This window comes from Lonchura striata, chromosome 11, assembly GCF_050655825.1.
Source record: "Lonchura striata isolate lonStrDom1 chromosome 11, ASM5065582v1, whole genome shotgun sequence".
Classification (NCBI taxonomy): domain Eukaryota; kingdom Metazoa; phylum Chordata; class Aves; order Passeriformes; family Estrildidae; genus Lonchura; species Lonchura striata.
Genome location: NC_140713.1, coordinates 10,599,351 through 10,625,000, shown reverse-complemented (window position 1 = coordinate 10,625,000; position 25,650 = coordinate 10,599,351). Strand labels below are relative to the sequence as shown.

At 39.3% G+C, this 25,650-nt stretch overlaps 1 protein-coding gene across 41 annotated transcripts in view; it reads left to right on the top strand.

The window, feature by feature from the left end:
- ZNF536 (zinc finger protein 536) overlaps positions 1–25,650 on the top strand; it is a 361,403-nt gene that overhangs the window by 136,718 nt on the left and 199,035 nt on the right. For 2 of the 41 annotated variants that reach the window (XM_085589489.1, XM_085589478.1), the window contains exon 6: positions 13,609–13,706. The exons of the other annotated variants lie outside the window; for them this stretch is intronic. The gene's annotated coding sequence lies outside the window, so the exon portion shown is untranslated. The remainder of the gene's footprint in view (positions 1–13,608; positions 13,707–25,650) is intronic. 41 annotated transcript variants of the gene reach the window in all.

The following is a 25,650-nucleotide window of genomic DNA, read 5'->3' as shown; positions in this document are numbered from 1 at the left end:
GGCTTACAGAAGAAAGAAAACAAACCACTAAGTGAGCTGTTGTCAGAATGTACATATGCAAGAAACCAGCCTACCTGGTTCCTGAAAGAGATGTGTGGAAAGGATAGCAAGCCCCAGGTGTTTAATTTGATTCTTAACTCTGTGGTCAAAGGTGGTGCTGCAAAAGCTGTATATTCAGTGGGGTTCAGTCCAGGGGATCTTCCTCCTGCAAAACCCACTTGGCTTCCCAGCCTGACTCGACTACCCCATCACTGTGAGTGACGTTCTAGGGAAAAAAGAGGTGTCAAGCTCAAGTAATCAGGCTGCCTTTAATGATCTGTGCAGCTGTCTCTGTCTCCTCTCTGCACAGCTTCTAGATTAGATGCAGGCTACGTGTGTCTTCCCACACCTCTCTGTGCTGCTCTCTCCCTCACTGCATCAGAGCTCACAGGGAGGAAACTGAACCTGTCTGACCATTCTACCGGTGCTTTCCCCACAGGGTTTTGATGAATTTGCATTAGGTGATTATCCCCTCATGCATGTCTTGGAAAGGCAGGTAACTCCACATTGTCAGTTTTCCATCTGTAGCATGTGGATAATGATACTTTTCTGCCTCACATGGGTGTTGTGAGCACTAATTAGTTAATGTCTTTTCAGCACTTTTACCATAGAAATACTAAACAGGTATTGCTATAATTATTATTTCTTATTATTTTGTTGTTCTTCAAACAAGGGATTTTGAGCACTCATCTATGTCTAAGTGTTGGAAGGTATAACTTCCTATACATTAAGTGACAGTGGTGTGGTAATGCCATAAATTCACAAATTCACCCCAGCTGAAGCAGCATTTTCTTTAAAAATATTCTTCTGAAGCAAGAAGGTCACGCCACAAAATACAGCGTCTGTGATATAATAAGGCCTAACATGGTCTATGCTAGTTGAATACAAGTGCATGCTTTGGGTGTACTGTGAGCACTGAAAAGAGCTACAGGGAATGTGGCTTTGGACATCAGTGGCTGAACCACAGTAGTGGCAGTTCAGCAATGCAATATTTCCTGAGCTTGTGCCAAAATCTCTGGACTTCTGCAGAATTTTTGGTTCTTTCAACCCCCTAATTTAAGTAAAACTCTAAAAAAAAAAAAAAAGAAACAAACCACAAACCCCCAAACAACTTGAGCAAAACCTATCACACATTTACATGAAGCCATCACATTCCCCGTGCTTCAGTATGGAAAGGAGGTGTTTACCAAGAGTCATGCCAGAGGTGGTGAGCCCTGTCAGAATAATGCTTCCTCAGCTACAGAATCCAGCCTCAAGATTCCCTTGGCACTGGGATTCCCTAAGACCAAGAGATTGCCTTATTCTCTGTATGACATAATTTTTAGGCCTGGAAATCCTGCTTTTTGGACAAATAACTGAAACATAATTTTTTTTTTTTTTTTCTCAGAGAAGAGGAATTCTGATGTATGAAAGCTTCTTCTTGCAGATCAAGGGCCTAGTTTCTGTAGTAGGCTTCCTTTTCCTTTCTACTGCTGTGGAACCTTTTCCATACGGTCGGAGGACAATATAGAAGGCTAATGGCATGAAGGATTCAATTTCCCAGGTGGAAAGCACAGGCATAGGAGTGAAATTCTTATTATGTACAGCCAGTTGGAATTGGATGCAGAACAAAGCAGATCCCTGGCAAGCATCTGAAGAACTGATTGATGATGGAGCACTGTGAGGGGAAGGAGTAGAGGCTGGCAGGTAGGGATGGGAGGGACGGGAACTACGGGAAGCTGCAAATCATCACCTCTGGTCCACAAAGGCCAGGAAAAAGGAATGCAGCTCAAGTCTTTAGCCATCATTTTCTTGGAGCTTTTTAAGGATCCATGAAGGCATTGGCTGTAATGGGATTAGAGTTGGTGTGGAGGCACAAAGCCCCTGTGCAGATGTCCTTGCCTTGCTGCTGCTGCCCTTGTGCAGCAGCAGGAGTTGTGCTGGTGAGGAGAGGCCCTCGTGCTAGGCTGTGGCTTTACAGAGGGCTCCCCTGTGCCATGTCCCAGCAGGATTCCTGCTCCGTGACCACACGTGCAGCTGAAGTCACCAGCCCATCCCAGAGCAAAGTCTCAGCTGTGTGTGACACAGGGCAGGGGGAATGAGGAGCTTGGGCCTGGGCCAGGTGTGCAGGTCTTTCCGTGCTCTTTTGGACACTGGGCAGGGCTCAGAGGGACAGGCTGGAGAGGGCTGCCAGCTTAGTCCTCTCAGCAGAAGGCAACTGCTGCCCTGCTCAGCTGCGTGGATCCCATAAGGATTTCTTTTGTTTCCAGCCCTTCCCATGGGACTTTCTGCAGGGAAGGTACAATCATCCCCATACAACAAGCTGTCAGCCTTGTGACAGCTATATAGTGCCTGGACTGGTTTGTCTGCAAGTGAGCTCTTTCCAGCTAAGTCTGTTTCCAGCTGAGGATGGTCTGGGAGTGACTGTGAGAACAAGAGTACCCTCTTTTGAGGGTCATTTTGAAAATGGCTGTGTTTGTAGAGATGAGATTCCATACATGATGGAGATAAATAATGTAGGAGAGTCTTGCAGCTCCCATGTCATCTGGCATGGTTTTCTTAGTGTTGGAGTCTGTTAAAAAAAACCTTCGGCTTTGGTAAATTTGTCTCTAAAAGTGATTTAAAATCTACAGTTAAGATGGGTATACTTTTAAGTTAAATACCTGATTAAATGCAGAGAGGATATGTATTTTCAAAAATTGACAGCTGAGGTTTTTTTGTGGTTGCCTGTGCTTACCTACTCCCTTCTGTATTTTATGGCTTGCACCTGAAGTTACTTATGCATTATGCCCAGCAGCTATATGCATATCCATTTATGTGACCTTGTAATCCGTTTATTAGTGCTTTAGTGCCTTGTTGCTGTTATTTGTATCAGCCTTAGCCACAAGAAGTTAATTTCAGTAGAATTTCATAAACTAAGATTGAAAGAAGTAGTTCACTGAAAGTTATGAAGCAATGGGAACAGTTAAGTCATGACAGAATTTCTTCCTAACTTCAAGGAAATAACAATGTAAACTAGCATTTTATCAATTTTGTTGTTTAAATTGTTTAAAATTTTATTTTTGTTAAGCATTAATTAACTGTTATTTTTATAATGTGTTTTCAGAAAGACAAAGTTTATAGAGATGTGTCATGTTAGTAAATCAACAGATATCTCTGCAGGGAAAAAATTGCTACATTTTAGAGGAAACAAGTCCTTTTTCTGGTCCCAAAGTCTTATCTGTCTTGGGCTTTTTTGTTGATTTTTTTTTTCCCCTCTCTACCCTACTGGTTGGTCTGATAAAACCATCTCTCTATAACACTTCTCATTCTTAGAACAGACCATCACAGTTTCAACAGTACACCTATTACATTCTGTAAACAATTTTATTTAATTGATGTCAGAATTGAATGCTATTTTTAAACATAAATGTATGAGTGGATTATCTGGAGAGAAGTTTTCAGTACCTGTGACTGTATCATACTAAACTTATTAAGAGGCCATTGTCAGTACTTCTTTTTGTGACTGCAACTTGGTGCTGTGTTATAAATAAAAGACCAACCTTCCAATGTGTTCCCAACTGATAGGCTTAAGATTCTGTGTGTCTGTACCATAAAATAAAAGATCATCCTATTGGAAAACAAAACTCCATTAATTAAGCATGCACTTGTATATTTTTATAATGTTTTTACAGTTTTAGGAAGGGACAAATCCCATGGTGTCGTCCATGAACAGAGCTGAACTAACAGTGGCCCACTTTTAGCTTGGGTAAGAAGCACTGTAATAGACTGGGTTGCTGTTATAGAAAGTTTATTGTTATTGGTATATAAACTAGCTGGGGGCTTAAACACAGAGCAGCTGGGTAATTTAGCTAGCTCCTGGATCCAGTTTAAAAAAAAATCTATGTTCTGTCCACAGTAGGGGAATGGTCATAGCTGAGAAACTGCTCTGCATTAGATTGTGCCACACCTGTGGCGTGTTCACCATCGTGAGCTGTGTAGCTGGAGAAAACATTAAATCCCTCATTACTGCCTTGCATAGGACAGATACTTCAAGCAGTTGCACATTTATCTGTGGTTAAAGTAATTAAAATGAAACCAGGGCTCATTCACTCAATTGGGTGTTTTCAGGATTTTGGTGTGCGTTGTGATTAACAACAGTATGCCTTTGATTAGGGAGGTGACATTTTTAGGGAAGACTTAGCCTTTCTGATGCTTCTGTTCACTGGGTAAATCTGAGGTGACAGGTATGTTGTTAGCTCTCTCACTCTTTGTTGGGAAAGCTAAACTTGTGAAACTGGAACTAAATTACATATTTTTTTCCTTTTAATTTGAGAAAGAAATGCGCCATTAACACTTCGGATTCTAGCCAAGCTCATGCTCTGATAGCCACTACAGTCAACTGATGGAGTAAATTGTTTGGAAAACTCTTTATCATTAATGTTTCCTATTTATTTATACCAAGTAAATGAGGGGAAGAAACTTTTGAGTTGTAACCAGGTAGTAGTACATTGAACTTCCTACCAGTGATGTCCTGGGGTTTTCTGGCTGTTTTTTCCTTTTTTCCCCTCCTTATTTAACGTTTTCAAATTATCACACTTGTTGCTACTGACTAAATAAAACCTTAATAGTTTCTTTAAACTCCTAAGCAAACTCAGCCTGTTGCATGGTTTCACAGAAGTCAAGAGAGCCAAGTTGTTTGATTTCTCTGTTGAGAAACATAAATGCTTTTGGGATCAGAGAGCTTCTGTGGACAGGAACTCTTCTCTTCCTTTGCACTAGGAAGTTGTTGTCTTCTTAGCTATCCTGGATGTGAACCTGGCCAATATCAGCCAAGACATTCAGGCTGTAATAAAACTAAGAATATTAATGGCATTTAACATTGCTTTTTTTCATTAATCAATCAAAGAAGTCAAAGCAGCAGGCACAACTAATATTACTTACAGTTAGATATGGCTACATCTCTCTCATAAAAAGTGTTTTTCTGCAGTATTTAACCATTGTTGGCAACAATCATCAATATTAATCCTTAACAGCAACATGATAACCAAGCCAACAGATAAAATGGCTGTTAAAAAAGTAGGAAAAAAAAGGAATAATAGGATTGTGGAATTTTAATATTCTCCAGCTATTTATTAAAAAGTGCTTATTTTGTATGTGTTTATTTCTAATAATCAACTGTAACATTACTTTGCAAAAAACTGTAATTGCTTCTTAATTTCAAATCCCAGTTCCTTTGTGCTGTATACAAAGGTAGGATATTTCTGTACTTATTGTTCACAGCACTCTGTGTAAAAAATCACGTTCATTTCAAGAAGCTGTTATGGTATTGATTCTGGTAAAGACTTCCATTAACTGACCAATCTAAATCTCATAAGTGATGTCAGGATAGTTATGCATTTGCTTGGTTCAAGTATTCAGCCATTATGTTAGAATGCAGGCAGTGTCTGAATATGGCTGTTAAATTATTTCTAAATACCGAACCAGAACAGCTTAACAGTTCTGCAGTTTGAGACTGACACAAAAATGACAATCTGCCACCTCTTTGTTTTTTAAATATTAACGTTGTATTGGGATAGTATTTTTGGAGTAAAAACCTGTGGCACGAGAGGATAAGTGACATAAACAAAGGCAGCTGGGCTGCATGAAATAATGGAACAATAAGGCCCTTACAGCCGTTCTCATCACTCCAGTATGTTAATTAGCATTCTGTTGTGGCCGCAACACTGAAAACATGTAATCTGTATTGGTGTACTGTACAGCTGTGAACACACATTCTTTTTTGTTAGTCCCTAGAGTTAGCCTTGCCATTGGCATATGTGTGTGGGCCAAAAGTCAAACCAGCACCACTAAAATGCCACGCTATGGAAGCGAGAGAGATTTTCTTGTATTTATTTCCATCGTAACCTGTGATGTAATCTGGTTACACAGCTTCTGTCTGTCTGCTGATTCTTTTACCTCCTGCATGGGTATATGTTGTGTGTGAATCTGTGTGTGAGTGTGTCTGCACGTCTGTGCAGAGACTGGGTGTATACATGGCCAAACTAATAATCTGAAATAAGTGATCTGGGAAGATAAAATCTGCAGTAAATAAATAAAAGCTTTTTCCTCAGTAGAATAGTTTAAAAAGTCCACCATGAAGAACATTACTGTATTTTATTTTTAATGGGTAAAGCTAGTTTGGTTTTTTTATTTATAATTTTATTAAATAGTTTGGAAAACATTGATGCTTCAGTGAATTCAGCTGCACAGACATGGAACACTTGCATTTCTTTTAGTTTTGGAACAAATAGGCAAAAAAAAACCAGTGGTAGCAAACCAGAAGAAAGCTGATTAGGGAAGAAAAAGTTTTCCATTTATACTTCCTTTCAAAATAAATAATACTAAAGTCACAATCTCAGCTCACCATGTCCATGTTAAACTTATTTGGCCAAGGGCTGGAGAAGACCACCTGATTTGGTGAGATGGAAATCATCCCTCAGTTGTGGGGATTGGTATTTCTTTGTAGTGCTCCTGTAATTAAAAAAAATCTGATCTCTTTTAACACACAGGTATTTACCTAGCAAAGAAGCTTCCCTTTTGGCTCATGAATGGGATTTAAAATTAACAAATAAGATTTCTGGTATTTCCTTCTAAATGTATATTTTCACAGTGAATATTCACTTGTCAAACCTGTTTGCTAGTCTCCCTTTATTACTTTGTTGTGATGATCTCTGTATCCACACATGGAAAAAAAGAGGTAGGAAATTTTTTTCTTAGAAAATAACTTTCGGTGCTCTTGGGTGAATGCATCCTTTATCCATACTCAGATGATAAGAGTGAAGGCTTAGCTCATATTTCTGCACTAATCTACTTCAAACCTGATCTTGAAAAATTACCCTCATTGCACAAAGAAAATACAGCATTTAAGTCACCATGCTGATCAAATTTGGTTCTGCTTTTTGACTGTGGAGGGAACAAATTGTTTGGTGATTCTGTGATGTGAACCAGCATCCACTAGGGAACTGAGTAAGTTGTTTTTGGTTTTTGTTAACCACTCTCTTTCTTTCCCAAGTAGATTGTAACTCTTTCAACGAGACAGATACATTATTAAAGTATCATATGTATGACAAGTATTGAAAGGTTTTAAAAAAATAGGCTTAATACTTTATATTGCTCTGGATAGCATGATTTTAGACTAGGGATACTAAATATTTAGATTTCATGCTTGTATTACTGTTTTTATGGAAATAAAAATCAGGAATGCTGCTTTAGAAATTAAATTTCTACAGAAACAAAATACAGGCTGCCAAAAAGAGAATAAGAAGAAAACCAAAAATGTTAGTAGCTGTGTCTGAATTTGTCTTTATAGTGGTAAAAGTATATAATTAATAGAAGAATTTTAGCTCCAGATGTGGCTATACTATAATAGAGCCTTATAAATGCTACAGAAAGAAAAATTGCTTGGAACGAATGAGAACCAAATCAAGAGCACACCTGGGTTTGACAAAGATTGCATTTACTGACTGCTGTGCTATCACATTACAGAGAAAGACCAAGTCTTTGGGAGCAGCTGTAGAGAAAGGCCTGGCAAATCTGCATGCAAATAGCAGCACATTGTTAACTTAATCAGATGCTGAGGAAAAGATGTGCCAGACCATGAGGATGATCTATAAACAAGTACAGAGTCCAGAGACATTGTGAGGGCTAGGCAGATAAAAAAGGTATACCACAAGGGTTCTGTCCTTGGGTCAGATTCTTGTCTTTTATGTTGCCTGAAGGTCTCTGCCACTCGGGCTAACTTATCACACTGTTTGTTACAGCCCCTTGTAGTAAATTTGTCAAATAGTACCCGGGTTGTTCTTCTCACGGATATAAATAATTGCATATTATTTTGGGAGTTTGGTAGCTCTTTGTTCCTTGGTGGTAGAGATACGGGTATTATTTTCTGAAGGAACAGTGTGTGATTTCATAACTCTCATTAAATAATATTACTGTATAAATGTCCCAGTGTAGTGAGATAAGAAATAGCGTGATACACCATATAAAGAGACAAATCTTCCATTAAAAGGAAATCTTTCTTACAAACTGAAGTGCCCTGACAAAAACAGTCTAAAGTTAAAGATACCTGCTCTTCATAAAATTTTTTAATATTAGTGGGAATATACGTTTAAAAATCTTCTCTTAGTCTAATATAATAAAAAAATAAAGAAGTAATACTATTTAATCACCCACAGCTTAATAGTGCCTTAGTTGTTTACTGCCATTGCACTAATTGCTCTGTACTAATGTGTTTTTGTGTGATTTCCAGTAGTGCTAAAAGAACTGAGATCCATAAACAATTAAATATAGTGTTTTTATGTTAAAAATATATCTGCTGTAGACTAGCAAATGAACAGTGGTATTCTTTTAAAAACAAGAGAGAGTTGGCAGTTGCAAAGCTGCAGAGCACTAGGTATTTTTCATTGCATCTTTTCCACAGTGTCAGTGGAGTAATCTTTATGAATAAGCAAACTGCAGAAAGCTGAGCATTTTTATATTATATTACGGGCCAGAATCTCCTCTCACACAGTTATAAATCAGACATAACTTTATTAAAGACAGAGGATTTACACCCACCCAAAAGAGGTGGACTCAGGCCTTTTGTTTCTGCAAATGCCTTTGCTTTTTTTTTTGTTGTTGTTTGTTTTTGTTTTTGTTTTTCCTCAGAAATGTAACTTTTAAAATATAAAGCACAGATTCCTATTGCAGAATCTCCCCAGCAGAAATATTTTGGCTGATCCTGCCACATGGCAAAGCCCGCACGGGGCCAGCCGTGCTGGGCAGGCAAGCCAAGGCCAAGGAAGAGATTTGGGTGCCTGGCTGTGAGAAATGACACTCCGAGACTTGTAGCAGAGGAAGCAGCACCGTTTATAAACCACAGTGTACCCTGCCAGAGGGTTAATTGGGTGACATTGTTGTTGGCTCCAGAAGGAGCTCGCTGCCTGAGACAGGGCACCGCAGCGGGGACTGCCAGGGTGAGCGAGGTGAGGGGAAATTGGACGTAATAGCATTAATAATAATAATTAAAGACCAAGAGTAACAAAAGAACGCATAACTAATACACCAGTCTTGCTTTTTATTACAAAATTAATATTCATATGAATGCTATCAGAGTTATTCAGTATTAAACTGGTAAGACAAAAGCCACATTGTAATATATTATACAGTATATTACAAGATGTTTGTGTCTGTGGATTTTGACCAGCTGCAAACAAACGAGCAGCACTACCAAACAGACTGCTTCCAGGTCTTCAGCACAGAGTCCTCAGTCAGCCTAGGATCCCAAACCCAGAGAAGCAGCAATGCTCTTCACTTTATATGGGGCGAGGTAATGAGATCAATTAGATCCTCATCCATTGAACTGTAGACAGCTGTTGGTGCATAATAATCATCATTAGAGATGGGTGAATGTGGGATACTTGATTTGCCAGACTACCCGCAGGTATTCTAAAAATGCCAGACTTAACTCTTGAGTATTTTGAGTACTTGAGGCCAACATTTTCTCTGAAGTCTCTCGTGGGACTGTTGATCATAAAAGAAGGGAAAAGGTACATCTGAGAGCAGGGAGAGCTAGAAGGCTGCCAGGCTGTTTCTCAGGGTCAGAGAAAGTTGAGCAGATAAACCCTGCCAGCTGCTCTGTACTCACCACCCTCTTCAGCCACATGGAGCCTGGGAGCAACTCACCCTGTCCTCCTGATATCAGCCAGCTCCTTGTTCTGTCTGCATCGGAGTTTCATGGTAAGAATTGCACCCTCTCTAGGCTTGGCTGCATGCTCTCCCTGTCCAGCTCAGAGCTCAAATGTCACCCATGAGCAAGGATGCCCCCACGCTGGCTGTGTGTCAGTGCAGCCTGCTCGTGTGTAAGTGAGGTTAGTCTGATTCTGGTGTTGTGTTTTGGAGGATCTTGTGTTTTCCAGTATTGCAGCTGGAGCCTTTAAACCTCCAACAGGCATCATAAGCACCACTAGCATGTCCAGCATATTGTCACTGTGTTGTGAACTCCACTGGTTGTGGTTATTAATTTCAGAATTTTCTTTGAATCCTCAAACAATACAAGTATTTATTTATATGTTAAAAATATTATAAAAACCTCTTAACAGGTTCTCTTATTAATATACATCCTTGCAGCTCCTATGGACTTTTAACCTCTATAACAGTTCTTCTAACTGAGTCCTTTTAGAGGTAGTGGGTGCTGGCATTCCACGGAATATGATATACATGGCTACTGTTTAGTTTTGGTTTGGCAGCATAAAATAAAAAGTGGATGTAGACATGAGCAAAAGCTTTGGCCCTAATTTGGAAAATAATACTTAGGTGTCCTGCAAGTTGGTATGAGGATTGATTTGCTAATGCTTGTACAATACTCTGATGCTCTATAAGTATTTAGTAATATTAAGTCCACATGCATCACTTATTTATCATCAATATCTGTACAGTCTGTGGGTTTGGTTATGGAATAGTAGAGCTTAGAAAGGAAGAAAAGGAAACAGACATTATGGTTCTGGCAACTGGCAAAATAAAGCAACTGGCAAAATGTGCTTTATTCTTCCTGCACACAGATAATATTTGGGTAGATGGTCACACAGTAGCAGTGTGCAAATATTTATCTGTTTGCAAAGAGAATCTCAGCTTTTATTGCCCAATGTCACAAACCATTATTCTTGTAAACACCATTGGATTTCCCATATGCATAAAGACTATTTTTAAAAGTAAGGGTCTGTGGAAAAAGAATCTAACATATCTTTTTAGATTAAATTCACTGTACTGGTTTTATGGCCTAGTATGTTTTTGGTAGATGAACTAGCTGATTGCACTTGGAGATTCATCTGCAATAGTGGCCTAGTGTGTGCAAGAACAAATTAAGCTTCTGCACTTAAAACACACTGAACACCCAAGGCAGAGGCTAGATGGCAGGTAATAGGGATCTCTTAGTTCTCTTTCATGGGTGCACTGTCATCATCAGTTTGGTTCTAGCAGCTGCTCCTTCCTTGCCACTTGGTTTTATTTCCTGTTCTCAAATAATCTCTCTCATTCAGAGGAAGGCAAAGACAGCCACCTTCTTGAAAGCTGGCAAAATGGGATAAAGGAAAGTGATGAAGGAAGACTTCAAGCCAGACATTATCTCTCTCTGGCATGGCTGAACTGGGGTGCAGATGCTGCTGGATAGATTTCACCATATTTTTCATTAGAGATATATCAATAATGAAGTATCATGAGATGGAATATCAGTATTATCGTGCCAATGTATTTTGGGTTGTGGAATTTCAGTACATCCATTGAATCCACTGAATCAGAAGACATTTTATGTTTGTGTTTCTGGGTTATTTGAGGTGTTCTCAGCCTCGGTGGTGGAAGAAAATGCGGAAGCCTCAGCATTCCTGGGACTGCCTGAGAGGGGCTTTGTTCAGTGTGAGCAAGGTCCTGCCAAACCCTGACCTCAGCTCTGCACAAGTGTGTGTGTGTGGCTTTCTACTTTTGGTTTCCAGCTCATGCCTAGTTCTTGAAAGTAATCATATTATGTTTGTGGAAATGAGAAGAGGAAAATCTACATGAGAGAACCACCAGGGGAATGTGAGAGCCTTATGATTTCTTGACTTCTCTCCAGTGCTGTTGTCTTCAAAATGGAATTTACTTTCCTTCAACTTTTTTGCTTCCTTCTTCTCACTAGGTACATAACTGTAAGCCCAACTAAATGTATGTGATGGGTGGCCCCAAAGTAATTTAGCAGTTATGCCCTGTAAGAACATGGTATAGGAAGAGCAGTGATGCACTGCCAGTTCAAACACTACCATGTTTCTCCTCTCCTCCTGTACTAAAAGTTCTAGAATCATGTTTTGGTCACAACAGTCAGCAATTAGGATGAAGCAACATGATGGTTATAACTGGTTACAGGTTACAATTACAAAGCTTACCACAGTGAGGAAAATTAATTTGCAATATTTTTAAAGGTTTTTGCCAATGACAAGAAGTGAAAGAATTAAAAAAGTTAGTTTATGTCCTTCCCCCATCCCTCTAGCTCTTCCCAGATAATTCCAGTCATTCATTTCTCCAACTCAGAAGCATTTTAAATTAAGCTAAAGGGGAGGTTATCATCACCAAGTAATTATAATTATAATCGGAAGCAAAACTTGAAATGCAGTCTCCCAAGGTGATGCAGTTATTCTTGGGTGTCAAAGTAAATCTCCTTCTTCTCCATGCCCACTGTGTCCACAAATGGAAGGCAACTGGACTCTGACCCTGAGTACAGTGGGATATTGTGGTAGACTGCAGGTATCAGAAATGCAGCAGGATGGAAGCAGTTGGGATCTCCCAGTGTTTAGACCAATTAAAACCACATGTGTCCTGATCTTATCAGTTGTGGTTGCAACTGGCATTTCTGTGGTCCATACTCTGTTTTTCTGCCAAAAAGGACCCACCTTGTGGTTGAGGGGTTTCTCTCAGGTGATGTTCCATTTTTTGAATATACCCTGCTCTAAAGTAGAGCAGCATTTATGAAACACGAGATTGAAAAGCACGGTGCCTGTTAAGTCAGAACTTCAAACAGTACTGCTGTTCCAAACAAAACATATAGAATTCTGTCATTAACTCATGTGCCTGTACAAAGATTGTATGAGGTGAAGTGGACAGTTTCCAGCAAAAGAAGCTGACACTTTTTTTAGCACTACTGACCAAATACAGTGTTGAGATAGATGATGTTTATAATCTTTTTGGTCTGCAGCCTTCCCTTATTTTTTTGCAAGTAGCCTCTGTCAAGCACAGCTGCCTCATACACCTGTTTTTTTCTTTTCATAGCATGAGTAATGACAGTGGGGATGCAGCAGTAGAGAGCAGATATAGTGCATTGTGTTTCTGCTACCAAAAAGTATCTTTGAATATTATCATGTTGCTTCCCTTGCTGACATGGAGCTTGGAAGATGCTAGATTATTATCACTCATCTTGTAAATGTTTTGTTCTACCTGGGGGTACTTATTTGAGGATCTTTACTGCCCTTGAAGTTTCACCCAGGTTGCATCAGGTAAGGTCTCTTAAAGATTTTGCTGGAACAACTTTTAATCTAAGCATTATTCCTACACATGAAATAGATTTCTTTGCAGCTCTCTGGTCAAAAGAAAGATACTATCTAACCATGACCATTTCTACACCAGGCTCTCTGAGTTCAAATTCTGTGTGCTCAGCATTCCCTCTAGTCTAAAGCAATGGACACTTTTTTTCTATAGCAGCAACACAGACTGAATTCCCATCCATTATCGTCACAAAAAGTGATGGCTCATTTTTCAAAGTACTGATTGGCAAAAATTTTGTGGATGACTGTTTTTGATGATGATTATTTTTGTAGATGGGTTATTTGCTGTGCTCGTCAAGTGCTCCCCAGACTTTGAGTCCTGATGTTGTCCAGGCAATTGAGCGGCTATACCATAGCCTGTTTAACTAGTCTCATGGGAGACAGTTTGCCTGCTCACTCACCTAAATTGGTGTTAGTGTAGTGTGTGGAGTGGAAAGACTCCCTTCAGTTAGGGCAGTATATTCCAGATCAGGGATTTTACTTTTTGTTTATTTGTTTGTTCGTTTTACGTGGTTTCTTTATTTAGAAGCTGTTGTTGCTGGGTGACTGCTGGCAGAGTGCTGGATAACTTCAGAAGGACACAGCCTGGCTGAATAGATCATGTCACAACTCCAAACATTAGAGGTAGAATTGCCACCAGTTCCTGTTGTTGGCTCTTGTTTTGTCAAGGCTAGAAAAATGCTCACTGATTTGATAAGCAGTTAAAGCATCCTCCAAAACAGGAGCATGAAATGGATGGATCTGTACTCCATGAGAGCTCTGTAATGGCAGAAGTGTGCATGATCAGATATTCCTGACCTCTACCAATGGGCTATTGGCCCGTCTGCTCCTCCAAGTTTTCTCTGTCATCAGCTGTGCTGCCAGAGCTGCTCTGGCCAACTCTTCTAAGCCATGGCCAGCTTGCTGGGAGCAGGGAGCCGGGCTCCTCACTGCAGATTTCGAGCAGAATGGCAACTGGCTCAAAACTCTTGCTTTGGCACCCTTCAGCCATCCAGGTTCTGTTCTTTATCCCTCTTTTCCCAGTTTTTCTCTTGCCTTGCCAAAGAAATGTGGCACTAACAGAATCTTCCTTTCTGGCAAATTATCTGAGGTATTCTTTGCCAGAAGACCCAGAAATAGGGTTTTTCCTAAAATTAGTTCCAGAAAAGAATCAGAGGAAAGGGAGACAAGAAGATAGATTTGTCAGCTTTGGTGCTGGCACTCTTAGGGCCATGTTTGCTGGCTCATTTTGTTCACCTTGTGAAATTTCAGGGAAATCCAACAAAGAATTAGCATCTCTTGGGACTTCAATCCCTATTGTACCAACCTAAATGGCTTGCTTTTCTCTGGAGAAGCCAAAAAATGCTAGCAGTAGCTGCTTGCAACAGGTTTCTCTAATAGCAAACTGGACATGAAGACGGATTTTGGGCAAACCTTTTTTTTTTTTTTTTTCCTGAAACTTGTTTCAGTGAACAAAGGAAATTGAGAGCTTTTTGCTGTTGGAATACTTCCCTGTTTAACTGGGTAAAAAATCCAATTTGATTTGAGGTGCTCTCACAGCCCCCTCAGAACAACCTCCCAGAACTGAGGATTTTCTTGCCTGTAAAATTTGAAGAGCTTAAAGCAGAAGTTGTGCATTTTTGCAGAGTTTCTTTGGAAGATCAGAATTTCTAGTTAAATATACATTTAGTATGCTGAATGCATGGTCAACCACAAAACCAGAAAAATGTATATCCTTAGCATCTTTGGACTGTGAGTTGTCCATTTTTTTTCCTTCTCAGTTTTGGTACCTGAGTATTTCCTGTCTCTGCCTCAAGCTGTGAATAAACACTGCACATTGTCCCAAAGGCTGTGGAGCTCTCAGCTCCCCGATTTGACCCTGCAGGAGCTGCCTGAATTCTCCTCTGCTGAAGTGAGCACTATTATCAATCCTATTAAACATTCTGTGCAAATGGGGGTACAGGGGTGGGTGGGGTGGGGTGGGGTGTCCCTTTAAAAGCACTGGGTTAGTAGCAGCACAATTAGACTTTATTGTCTTTAGTTCCTACTATACCTCTGAAGCACTTGTATGGAATGGATGCTTCAAATTAAGTATGACCTGGTTGTCCAATCCCAATTACCTAAAGAATCCCTCAATTTGCTTAACAATTCCCTCACAGCTATTATGGCTCTGACTGATTGTCCCCAGGACTCTCTTAGGCTTACAGCTAATGTAATTGATTCTTCAGTAGTAGCCTGAAGGGCCATTTGGCTTCAACCATGGTCGGGAGATTTTTTATTTTTTTCTTTAACCTAAGAGAATGGTTATTTTTTAATAGTCATTCTGGTTTTGGAGGGTGAGGGTGGAGGGAATCATCTGGTTGCAGCTTGGAACAACAGTCTGTGCCAGATGGGGATGTATTTTCCTTGGGCTCTCAGTTAAATTGGCTTTGGATGGAAGGTCTATGTAGACTTCAACCCAAAATTTGGATGAATATTTCTGAAAAAAAAACCTGTAGTGAATGCTTCATTCTGACATTTTCCACTCTTTCTTCCTCTCAGATTTGTAAGAACGTTTGGGATTTTTTCTGTAACTGAATGAATCTCAGATGTGACAGACGAATCTTTTCAGTTGTGGCAAAGCTATCAATCCTCAAATAGTCTCATTCCCAAGTTCTGTATACAAGGGTTGGTTACAAACTTTGAAACTATAAAGTGGATTGTCTTTTCATCAAGGACTAGATCATAGGATTCTGCAGGCTGGGTTAGTAAATCTGCATTAGTGACAGTGCTCAGTGAATCTCATGCTGTTGTGTCAGGCTCTTACATTCCGAGTTGTGTTGTGGCCCTGTTTAGTTACTTTTATTTTTCTCTTAGAAAAAGTTTATAGCTGCAAGGACAAAATTCTATCAAAGCCCTTTTCAGAATCATCACTCCCTTTTTTCACCAGATCTCACAAACCCATAGCTAGAACACCCATTAGAGGTAATTTAAAACAGATAAAAGGAAATAATTCCTGACACAGTGAGTAGTGAACTTCTGGAACTTGCTGCCAAGGGAATTAATGGAGGCAGACAGCATCAGCAGGCTCAGAAAGGGATTAGACAGATTCATGGAAAACAGTTCAATAAACAGATAGTAATAAACAGGTCAATAAACATCTAAAAAAATTGCCATAGCTTTGAGTCTTGAAGGGCACTAATTTTCTACATATCTAGAACCTGAGAATTGAGGTGCTTAAACTTGTTGAGAATGATAAAGAGATCCTCGGATTGCTATTTGGTTAGATATGGGGACAGAGGAGGAAGAGAAAGGGGACTGATGTCTGTCTGAACACAGCAGTGAGTTGTTTTTCTACCTGAAATCCATAAGGAAGGGAATGACTCTTTCAATGGGAGTCCTTAAAGGAATGGTTCACTAAGAATGTTGCTGAGTTGGATTCTCTACAGCTCTGGCAGTCTGTGAGAATGCTAGATTCTCAAAAATGTCTTCAAAGTCCAGAACTGCAAAACGTATCTTTTACAGACAGACTAGGACCTTACTAGGCAATGGAAGGCCTTATATTCCATCTCCCTGCCCCCCAAAAAATAAAAAGCTGAGCAGAATATGTTGTCTATATTGCTTAATGCATTGTAAAAAGATGTCAACATTAATTACTAGAACGATATACTTGCCAACAAAATAATGCACAAAATGCACAATATTTTCCAGTTCTCTTCCATATGCAGGCCATTAATTAATGTCTTTACAAAATGAACATTTTAAGTAACAATTTAGCCTTGATTCTGGTAAAATATGATTTTGAAAGCAGTGTTCATGGTGAAGCCATGGAGATGCCAGCTGCCCTTTGGTAAAATATGTGGTATAGATTGTAAAACAATATTTTTCCTGCTCAAGGTAAGGGAACACTGACTAAAAGTTAGGCTATCTCTACAGAAAAGGCATTGGGATCTTGAGAGGATTTAATTCCCTTTAAAGGTGGGTGTCTGATTCAGATAGATGAGATACTGGGAACAGCTACAAATGGGTGAGACAGATTGTGTCTTAAAAAAAGACTATAATAAAAACAGAAAGTGCAGGTCACATAATGTGCCAGACCATATTGTAGTCTGGCAGAGAAATGGCTGGAGCCAATACTAGCACTATTTGTTTATAAGTTACATTTTCCTCATCTGTTCTCTACCTGCAGAGTGACTTTGCATCTGCTTAAGATTTCAAGGTTATTGAACAAACTTGTCTGTTTCCTGATTGAAATTTCACTTTGATTCCCTCTTCAGCTACTGAAACTTGTTACAATTAATGCTTTATAACATACCAATGGCCACTGACGCTCTGCCTTATAGAAATTTGAAATATTAGATATTATAGAAAAATAAACCTTGCAAACTTTCTGGTTAGTGACATCTCCCACAAGCAGTGCTGAGGTTTGCTAGTCTTAATTTAAAAAAGTATTTCAGCCTGGGTCTATATTTAGGCAAGTTCATAAATTTTGAGCAAAATTTTGGAGTGGAAGTAAATATACAATGAAAATAGAGTAGCGATATTAGTGTGGTCATTGTTTGCATTCTGTTTGGTTATTCCAAAAAGTTTTAATTGCAAATGCTTGTTAAACTATATTCCCTTATGTATAGGACATCTTCCAAATGAACTGATACTTTTTTATCTATGAATGAGCCCCTTAGGTATCCCAAAGATATATGGTCCTCAGGAAGGAAAATATTATTCAGGATATATAGCAGCAGTCAACTGATTGCCATGGAAGATCATATAAGTAGAAGGCCTGATGATGTTGAAAGAAGATGACAAATGGGAGTTGTTACAGGAACTTTTTGAGGAAAAGCCTGTACTTATTTTTGGTAGTCATCAGTGTAGTTGCTTCATGAAATTAATAATTAAAAAAACAGGAAAGTGCAGAAATTTTGTTTATAAACATTTTTGCCAATTAAAATAAGCCAGAGCAGAGTTTCACCTGTATGTGTAGATTCATGCCTTGCTCAGGGCATTGTCTTTGCAGAGAAAAAGATTCTGTGTCACCCCTCCTGTGTGCACAGACACTGTACCTGGTCCCTTATCAACAACACAGACACATCAGTCTGAACCAAATGTTTCCTTGCTGCACACAGCAAATTCAAGATAGAGGAAAAAGTTTTCAATACTGGTGTTAGTCTCTGAAAAAAAAAAAAAAGAAAAAAATTACCATTAGAAATAATTCCAGTGCATTGTTGTTTAGTTACTGTCTTTTCTCCATATCACTGCATCCTCTCATCAACTCTATTCTATTGCTGATGTATCCCAAAGTGCTTTGGGTTGATGGTGGCAGTGCCACTGGTGGGAGAGTATTCCACTGTCAGTGAAATAATGCATAAAGAACTGGAAGCTCCTGGGGATATATTTTCCATTTGAATTTTTATGTTTATTTTCATTCATGAAACCTGATATAGCCAGTCAGTAATGTTCAAGGTAGGACTCCCTGTTCTCCCTGTATTTTAACTTCATGCTCCATTGCTACTCAGCAGTACTACAGTGATATTTTTGAGCAGGGAAAAGAAGGGTGAAGCCCTCACCAATCTGTTAGAGAAACTCTAGAGCAGTGTGTTGCTGTAGTTAAATGGTGTGTGGCTTATAGTAAAATTACACGTGGGTGAATTTTTTCTTTAAAATGTTTGTAAGTAATGTGTTACAGGCCAATGTAGTTTGGTTTTAATTCTGATTGTTTTTTTTTAATTGGAAGTAGCTTTTCAGGAGAAAAAGGTTTAACTGCAGATGTCCACCTTGATTTTTGTGTTCTGTGTTAACAACTGTAGGATATGGGTAAATTATATATTTTTATGTATATGTAGTCATCATAAGCTTCAGATCTCTGTGGATTGAAGTTCCACCCTGAGATCCATATATGTATATAAAACTTAGTCACTGATTCAGTGTGAGTTTGGACAAAAACTCATGAGGTTTATTATGAAGACTCTCACCAAGTTGGTTTTGTACTTGGTCCATCAAGTATACTTTTAAAATTTGTATTTCCAAATTTTTAAAGTCTTGGTATCCCTGCATATCATGGACTTTGATGTTTTATGATTTTTATTAGGTACTTTTGCCTGCCATGTTTGGTGGAAGTTCCACTGCAAGTAGTCCCTCCAGAAAAGTCTGGTAACTTCCCATGAAAAATTTAACACGGATGTTTTAATGAAACAAATTGCAGTTTGAAATATCTGATTTTCTTAACCCTGGCAAAAGACCCCAGGATGTAGCAGTGAGCACTAATGCCACGGCCAGGTTACCACAGCCAGCTGCTGTAGCTGTCTCTGTGGTGGCTCCTGACTGCCAGCACACGAGGATCAGTGTGCTAGTTTAGCCCTAATGAAACCAGGGGAGTTTGGCTTACACTGAAAGCTGTACTAATTTTACATCACATTTGCCAAGAGCACGTACACTAAAAATTGCTGTGAATCAGTTAACTTGTGCTAACATGTTAGTCTGTGTAAGTTGTGGTAAACCAATTTTCTGATCTTCTGAATCTGTGAAAGCTATGCTGAATTTAACTTGACTTTGGGTGGTTATATTTGAGCTGAGGGGGCTCAGCCTCTTGCTGCTTGTTATTAGCTATAGGAGCCAGGATGAGATCAGAGTTCCATTGTGACAGCAGCACTGCAGCCAGAGGCTTGGGGTTATTTCAATAACTTTATCAGTCTGATTTGACAAATTGATGTAAAATTAAATACAAACAAACAAACAAAACCACTCCAAACCAAATGAAAAAAAAAAAAAAACCAAAAAAAACCAAATGAGTAAAAAAACCACAAAAGGTTGAGAGTGACTACAGTGCTGGTTCGGAAATTATGTTGAGATAGTTTTTAGAGAAGAAAACGGGGAGTGAACACAGACAGTCTTACAGGACAAAGTGTTCAGTGGAAAAAGCTCATCTGGCTCTCTCCCTCAATGCATTTTATTTCAAGAGAAGTTGCCTGTTGCAGAGGGATTTAGTGATACCACCTCATTCCCACTTAGTTCAGGTATTGAAAATAATAATTGAAATAGATTTCCTCCATTTCTCTCTTTCTCTGTAGCTGTTATATTTGTTAAAAGTTTTGCAAGAAACCTGAAAGTAATTTCTTCTTCTTTGACACTTGTGAGAATTTTTAAAAAATGTTGAAGGAAAACTGGTACCTCAAAAGGAAGCAGAAAAACTTGGGTAGTTGGGGACATAAGTGACTTTATTTTTCCTTTGCCTTTTTCATACTTGGTTAAGAAATGTACTTGTTTAGGAAACAAAGTTGTATAATAAACATATTAGTAATGTTGGAAGTAAAACATGTTTTCTTAATACATTGGTGGAATTATTCTGGATCAGTTGATTCTTCTGTAAATATGCCCTTAAGGTCATGACGACCTTTGGTTCCACTGCTGTACAAATGCCATTTGTATAAGTTCAAATTGTCCAGGTCCAGTTTTCAAACACAACCAACTTTTTTGGCAGCATTTCAGAATTTATGGTTGCATTGGATTGGTACTCATATTTGGGGTTTCTATTTTTCACACTTCTGTTTCTATTTAGTAGCTCTTTTAATATTTTGTATAAAAGATACAATTGAGCATGATTAAATCTTCTGTATTTTATGGGATAGTAAAGAGTTACTTGCTTTCAGCCTCTTGATCAGAAGACAGGAGAGGCTGACTTCATCAACACAGGGCATTTAGAAATGGATTGCTTAAAACATTTTTTTAATATAAAGCCTCCTATATCTGTAACAAACTGCAGAAGAGTGTTCATGTGAGAAAGTTTGGCTTTCAGGTGGAGCTCGCTTTTGCTCTTTTTATTCCGTACTGGGGAAAAAAAATCTATAATTATTTTTGAGGCTACCAAAAGGCTTTTTCCTGAAGAGTAGCAGGAGATGCTTTTCTCCCAGTTGGACAGTATGCTGATCAGTCAGTGGCATTTCAGCCTGGGAACAAGGAGGATTCTCCTCCTTGACCAGAATGGGGGCCGAGGATCAGCAGAGCATCCTGTGGTGTTCCATGCTGTTTTCTGCCTCGGCACAAGGCACTGATCAACATCCCCACAATGGTGATTCACTTTGAGTTACTCATTTAGTAAAGCTTCAACTGCTTTATAAATTAAGGCAGACATTATCATTTTTGAGAAATCTAACAATAACAGCCTACCAGATTCCAGAGAATAATAGCAATGACCAACTGTGCAGGTCAGAGGGGCTGTGAGTGTGCATTCGTGAGGACTTCAGCTCTCCTTTGAGAATTTCAGACAGAAGCTTCTATTAAAGTGCAAAGTATTGTTATTATCTTTGTCCTTTATACATATTTAAATAGTACATGATAATCATCTCTGTGAACTCTTAACTATTCATAAAGGTGGCTGTCAGTTAGAGGCCTGAACCAGTACTCCAGATCCAAATACTTAAAATGATAGATCATGTTGTAACCTTCTGAGAATTATTCATAACCTTTGCGTAGGAGGAGTTTCCTTTTAGGAGACAGGCTTTGCAGATGATTATTTAGTGGGGAATTTAATTGTTCTGTTGGGGCAATGATATCCAAGAATGGTGGAGAAATTTTGCCAGCCTAAAGTAATTTTTGTAGATTTACCCATAGGAAGGGCAAGAGGCAGAGGATGATGAAGACAGAGGGTTCAAACCCTTTTCATCCTTCCTGATGTAGCATTTTTTGATCCATTTCTGATCCTCTATGGCACACGGGGTCCCTACAGGTAGCTCCAGGTTACAGCTTCAACTACCTGTGTTCCCCACACTGCACCCAAAGAAAGGCTAAAGAATTATAATAAAGTTGTATTGAGACAGGTCTGCTCTGAACTGTGAAATTTTGAGAACTTCATACATGTATTCTACAACTCAGTACTCAGAACAACTACATAATTAGCACAAAAATTAAGCTTGGAGCCTTCAGGTGAAGTGTAATGGAAAGTACACTTTAAAGCAAAAAATTTTCAGTCTCTATGGACTTCCCAAATACCTTCCTCTTGGGCTGTTGGATGTTCTTTGGCCACTTCTTCTCTTTGACTCGAACTAGAATTTACTGAATCTAAAAAACCAAAACCAGACACACCTTTCTGACTAAAAATTTAATCAGAAACCTCATACATTGACAATCCATGCAAGTGTCTACCTTGGCCTGCTGCTGGTCAGCTGTGAGCTCACAGCCACGTGCTCCTCTTGGCCCAGCATCAGAAGAGGCCATTGCAGACACCAACAGCCCCAGGAGGAAGGAGCAGAGCAGAGGCCAGACAGGTGGGAAGCACCTTTCTTTTCACAGGGGCATCATGCACAACTGTGGGGTCTTGGCACATTTTCCCAAGGGTTTTCCAAAGTTAGAGCTTTGCCTGTTTCACACACAGCCACATCCCCTCTAGAGCTCATCAGACCTTGGAAAGAGCAGCCTGTGCATCCATGCCCTGATGGGCTGGTCTCCTTCCTGGAGAATTCCACTCATCCTGATTGAGGGAGATACTGTACTCCTTCCTCCAGTTTATCTTACCCTCTTGGTATGCAGAGTATTCTTTGTTAATCTTCCTTATTTATTTGAATGTTAATTGGTGCTTGTTAATTTGGTTTTCTGTACTGGAAGCCAAGGTCAACAATGAGTCCTTCCACATTAGCTCTTAGTGTGATTGTGAGGTAGTGCAATGCATCTTGGAAAAAGGTAGAAAGAAGCCTTCCCCTGCTTTTAATGTAACCTTTGTGTTAGGTAGGGGTTTGGAGGTTGAAAGAGAGAGAGAAAATGTATGTTCAGCGCAGACTGAAGGAGTCCTATTGATTGAAAGGGACTGTTAAATTAAAAGACAGTTGTTTTGAAAGCAAAATATCACTTGACCCCGAAGAGACAGGCAATTGCAGCCCTGGGGTTAGGTATAACAACAGCGCTGGTTTTGCTGTGGGAATGCAAACAGCAGGCCTGGAAAACAGATTTAGGTTTCTTCTGTCGCATCGCTGTTTGCATATGCAACTTTCAAACTGCTGTTTTGGCTGCTCTAAGAGCAATCTCTTCTGAGAACGCCCTTCTTTTGGGCTGGAATGGCCATTTTATGAGATAAAAGTAAGAATTTTTGTCTAAAACAGATTCTGTTCCATGGGGCAAAACAAACAGAGCTATCATAACACTTTAAATAGTAATCAAATATGTTTTTCTGTTTGCATTCAGAAAGGTGGAAAGGTAACTTGACAAGATGAAAGAAGGAACCAGATTTGTGTACCCCCCCGCCTCAGTTACAGGTATAGAGTTTGAGAGAAGACTTCAAGGCAAAAAGAAAAAAGCACAGAATATACTGTTATGGTGTTATTTTTGTCTTTCATTTTTATGACAACTTATTTGTACTTAAAGGAATATTTCCAAAGAGTTAAGAAGCATCATTAAATAAAGACTGTGAAATGTGCAATATGGCTTATTTATTTAAATGTTAATTGGTCCAACGAACACTTCTAATTAGCTCTATATTTGCTTAGCAAAAAGTTTTACAAATTCCAATTGTGAAAAGCAGCTATTTTGAGCTGGTAAGCATGTTGCAGAATCAGCTATGATTTTTCTATAGTTCTCAGCCCTTGAAGGCACAATTTAATTTTTCATGTATGCATACTAGCAACGGTAAACACTTGCGAGTGTAAAGAACCTTCTTTAATTAGCTGCACAACAATTAAAGGATTCACAAACTAAATTGAACCCTGTCTCTGTGCTTACTAGCTGAATTCTACCACCTGTCACAACAGCACTTTGTTCAATCTGTTATGCAAAATCATTATAGCAATATAGCTGAGGAAAAAAAAAGAGAAAACAGCAATTATTTCTTACTTTTCTCTTGAATGGGTTATTTTGGGTTATACTGATGTCAGGTTCATTGAAGCTAACCTTTTGAAATCTGTAACAGCATAATACTTATATGGCAGGCTTAGAATAGCTCTGAGAATATTTTGTTTTACCCTTTTAAGAGCAAGTGAGGCACATCCTGAAAGTATGGTACTTTCTCTGATCATTTGGGAGAAAAAAAAACCTCACCAAAAACTGTACTAACTCCTGCAGCAGCCTGTTATTGCTCTTTGTCAGACAAAAAATGACCAACATCTAATAGTACAAAATACTCTTTTGTTATTAAAACTTGTATGCCAGTATGAAATCTAGTTTTAAAACCCACTGGTTTCCTAAAGTGGAAAGAGCTGCACTTACAGCTTACCTGTCATGGCTTCTGACATACATGATTATTCTTCAGATCCTGAAAATAAAGTATCACATAAGTATAATGTGTAAAATACTGGTCTTAATTTTGTGCTAACTTTATTTTTCCTTCAAGCAGAAGTGGTTAAAAACGAAGATGTTTGCGTCTTTATACAAGAGCCTCACCTCTCATTTAGATTGCACCCCTTTTCTGAAGGGAGCCCAAAGGAGCAGGTGCAGCAGGACACAAGGGGTGCTGATCTTTACCCCCATTTCCACCTCCTGTACCTCCATGTACAGGAGTCAGGCTCTGACAGCTCCTGGAGACCTGGCTTGGGGTGTACAAAGCTTCAGGAAACATTTCACCCCTCTGCTGCCTGGAGAGGCACCTGGTTACCCCCTGCTCACTCATCTTCCTACTGATTTTGTGCTGGGCAGAACCGCAGGGCACAGGAGGAAGGTGGAAACGTATGAAAGGGCAGCTGGGGGAGGAAGAGGGCAGGGGCAAGCAGGGTGAAGGCCCATAGCAGTGCCTTGGGCCAGCTGCCCTGCTGCTCCTTGCCCCAGCTCTTTGCCCATCAGCGCTGGGACACCGGCGTTTGTGCTGCTGCTGAGCGTTCCCAGTGAACCAGCAGCACGTTCCTGCTGTGTAAGGACTGTGGGGCTGCAGGTAGTGAGGAAGACCTGTTTAGGTTTCTCTTTATTCTGCTGTGACAGCTGACAGGAATGTGCCCCTCGCTGCCAGCTCTCCTGCGGGAGAGGCACAGGTACGTTCTGTGCGCTCACCAGAGCTGAGGAGCTGAAAGCAAAGCTGCCTGCTGACAGCTTCCTGAAATCATATCAATAACATATTGTTAGCTCTGGTGATTGAAGCTAAAAGAGTCTGCTGTTGGATAAAGGATACATGATACGGGCATTTCATAAGCTAGGGATATAAATGAATAATTCTGCTCATTCACAGTGCTTACAATTTTTACAGTATAATTTTTATAGCATTGTCATTTTACAATATTTTTGGAAAACCCAGAAAGAGAACAAAGAAATTGTTTAATAACACTGTTTGGTTATTTTTCCTAAAATAGTCAGTCAGAAAATAAAATTCAACAACAAAAAATTGGGAAAAGACTTCTCTTTTTGTTACTTTAAAAAAAAGAAAATAAAGCTGCAAGGAAGCCAGATACTTTGATTAAACTTGACTTAAATTCTTAGATAATTTTGCACTGAAGTATGGGAAGCCACAATTTGCTCTATACATCTACTTCTTTCTTTCTCACATCAAATAAGAATAGTTAGTCTATTCTGAAGTATAAAACTAAGGAGATGAAAATCCTTTTAATTAGAAAGAGGTATAATGATCTTCATATACATAAGTGTAGGTGCAAGGGGCTGGAATTCAGAAAAATGAGTTTCTGCTTGGGCAACAGGAGCAATGCTGTTA